The sequence below is a fragment of the Oryctolagus cuniculus genome, chromosome 1, assembly GCF_964237555.1.
Source record: "Oryctolagus cuniculus chromosome 1, mOryCun1.1, whole genome shotgun sequence".
NCBI lineage: Eukaryota > Metazoa > Chordata > Mammalia > Lagomorpha > Leporidae > Oryctolagus > Oryctolagus cuniculus.
The window spans coordinates 96,891,157-96,895,004 of record NC_091432.1 but is presented as its reverse complement, the minus strand read 5'-3'; positions in this window follow the sequence as shown (position 1 = coordinate 96,895,004).

Below are 3,848 nucleotides of genomic sequence, written 5' to 3'. Positions count from 1 at the left end.
GTGGAGGATCGCCCAGGTGCTTGGGCCCCTGCACCCCATGGGAGACCAGGATAAGTACCTGGCTCCTGCCATCGGATGAGCGCGGTGCACCGGCCGCAGCGCGCCAGCTGTGGCAGCCATTGGAGGGTGAACCAACGGCAAAGGAAGACCTTTCTCTCTGTCTCTCTCTCTCACTGTCCACTCTGCCTGACAAAAGAAGAAAAAACAAAACTCACTAAAAAGTATTGTATGGCTATGGGAGGGTTACCAATATTTATTTATTTGTTTTGTGTAAGATACTATTTGCTAAATGAAAGACTCCAGAAAGTGCTGAGCATGAATTACTTATTTTTATTAATTTTCATTTTATTTGGAAGGCAGAGAGAGAGACAGACCTTACTTTTACTGGTTCACTCTCTAAACACTTGTGACAGCTGGGGCTGGGTCTTGCTGAATGCAAGAGCTCAGAACTTAATCCAAGTCTCCCATATGATGACAAGGTGTGCATTAGCAGGAAACTGGAATTGGAAATAGAGCCAGGACTTAAAACTAGGCACTCTGATACGGATGCACAATCCCAAGTGTCAGTTTAATGCCAAATCCCACCCTGTGAATTTCTTTAAAAATGATTCAATGTATTTTTCGCTTGGAAAGCTGCTCTATAAGCCAGGGTTTCAGTATATTTTTCCTTCTCAGGGTCCGTCTATAATCAGTCTCTGCATTTTTGAGTGTTTACCTCTATTTTCAATATGGCTATTTTCTAAAATATTCTACACTGTTTTGAGTAATATACCAGCAGATACAGATAAAGCTCAATAAGGAGAAAATTAATCCACCTGTATCTGCGAATGAACAAAGGAATCAAAGAACAGAACAGAAAAAATAATTAAAAGTTTGTCTATAAAGGCTAGAAGCAACATGAAAAGTGAAAATGTTCCAAGTTAATCCAACTATTATTTATACAAAAAACAATGTGTCCCTGAATTTCTAATCCCAGGTTATTTACTATTTGCTGTCACCTAATAAATGAAATTATGTCAGTACTGTGAGAGTATGTTCCCTATTCTAGGAAGGAAAGCAAGACATACCAGGAGGCATGGGTCATCTTACGTGTGTTGTTGACATAACTCCACAGACATCTCACTGTTATATTCTTTTTCCAAATTATGTAGAATTTCTACTTCAAGACCTCATAGATCACTTGGAGTCTTTCCTTTGTTGAATCTCTAATCTGATAGCTATTTCAATATCTCAGCTCTAAAGTCTGTAGTGCTTATATTCTAAAATAATCACCTTTTAAAATAATATCATTAGTGAAGTAGCCATTTGGCCTAGCAGTTAAGACACTGGCTGGAACACCCATGTTCCATATCATAGTGCCTTGTTCAATACCCAGCTCAAGCTCCTGACTTCAGCTCCTGCGAATACATATTTTGTGAGGCTGAAGTGATAGAGCAAGTAGTTGGGTTCCTACCAGCCACATGGGAGACCTAGACTGAAATTCCATTGCCTATCTTCTTCTAACACCAAACACCTCTACTACCAGGTGTTTTGGGTATTTGATGAGTGAATCAGCAAATCGGAGACAATCTTTCAAAGAATCGATCCATGGGTCTTTTTTTACTCTCTGAAATGAAGGTTTGCTTTAAAATATTATTAGCATTTACAACTGCATAATATTTAAAAACTGAAATTATAAAAAATAGGAATTTTAGTAACGTAAGACTTTTCAAAATGAAAAACGAGGGGTCATTGTGGTGATGAGAGGGTTAAGCTGGCATTTGAGACACTGGCATCCCATATTGGAATGTCAGTTCAAATTATTACTGCTCTGCTGCCAATCCAGGTTCTTGCTAATGTATCTAAAAAGGCAGCAGAGTATGGCCCAAGGGCTTTGGCTCCTGCCACCCTTCTGGGAGATCCAGATGGAGGTTTTGGCTTCAGCCTTGTCCATCCCTGGCTGTTGCTGCTGTTTGGGGAGTGAACCAAACAATGAAAGATCTCTCTGTCTCTGGGTTACTCTGCCTTTCAATTAAAAAAAGAAAGAAAGAAAGAAAGAAATCTTTAAAAAATGAAAACAGAATTTTAACAGAATCTATAATTAATAATATAAAGAAAACGAAAAGGACATATTAATCCCAGTAGATTAAAACTGAAGTTTATTCCTGAGCTCTTTTATCTCCAACAATATAAAGTTTTTATGCATCATAGTATGTGTCATATATTAGAAAATGTATATTTTAAAATATTAATAATAGTACAGTTAAAATGATGTAAAATAAAGTCATTAGAATGTAGTTAGTAGTTATCGCAAAATCATGAGCATAATAAATGTGTATGTTGAATGTTAAGTATGAAAACTCTATTGGTATATTCACCTTACATATATTCATAAAAATAATTCTTTTTTTCTTTTTTTTATTTGACAGGTAGAGTTATAGACAGTGAGAAAGAGAGAAAGATCTTCCTTTCGTTGGTTCACTCCCCAAATGGCCACTATGGCCAGCACTGCGCCATTCCGAACCAAGGAGCCAGGTGCTTCTTCCTGGTATCCCATGTGGGTGCAGGGGCCCAATAACTTGGGCCATTCTCCACTGCCTTCCTGGGCCACAGCAGAGAGCTGGACTGAAAGAGGAGCAACCGGGACTAAAACCTGGTGCCCATATGGGATGCCGGCGCCGCAGGTGGAAGATTAACCAAGTGAGCCACGGTGCCGGCCCCTATAAAAATGATTCTATCTCTGATTCTGGAACACCCTAAATTGTTATTTTGAGAAGTACACCGAAAATTATCATCTAAAATTAAATTGGTATTTATCCTACTAATGTATGTATAATATGATACAAATTAAGGTACATATGTCATGAACATGCTAAGAATATGGGAAAATGGGAAACACGAGGGATTTAACAAAAAAAGAATCTTGACAGGGTTCCTCAATTTCCCAAATATTCAGATGTTAACCTTACCTGATGGCATTTGTCCTACACTGAGTTCTCAGTAAATGCTACTGGCAGATGTCTATTTATGATTACTGTCATTAGCATTGAGGAACTAGGGCACGTCACACTTCTCTTTCTGATTCAACACCTATATACATACAGCAATTATTGCAAGAGAAATTAGCATTTCTGAAGCCCTCAAAAAGGCACAAAATTACAAAATTATACTATGACGTGTGAAAGGATTTCTCTGGAAGTAAGAATGTGACCCAATATTTTGCCTGGGTAAAGGAATAGAGGACTGGATTATGGCTGTTGAGTTTTGTTTTTTTTTTATAGAAACTATTTATTTATTTTACAGGCACAGTTACAGAGAGAGAGACAGAAAAAGAGGTCTTCCGTCTGCTGGTTCACTCCTCAAATGGTTGCAACAGCTGGAGTTGAGCCTATCCAAAGCCAGGAGCCAGGAGCTTCCTCCAGGTCTCTTACACAGGTGCAGGGGTTCAAGCACTTAGGCTATCTTCCACTGGTTTCCCAGGCCCTAGCAGAGAGCTACATTGGAAGAGGAGTAGCTGGGACACTAACTGGTGTCCATGTGGGATGCCAATGCTACAGGCATATGTTTAGCACACTATGCCACAATTTCGGCCCCTGGCTGTTGAGATTTAAGTTGCAGTATAACTCATCCCCTCTAAAACTACTTGCAGAAAAAATAACCCAAATTCCCAGTCTCTATGTCCAGTCTGCTTATTGCTAGATTAACATTTTCCAAAATGTTGCTAGGATAATATTTTCCAAAATGTTGTCTACTAATTCCCAAAAGAATGTGAGTATAGTGTTTCATGTGAGAAAAGTGGCCAGTAAATTAAAAACTAATATCTGTTTAACTCTTTAACAGTATATTTCTAGATATTATATAAAGTAGTA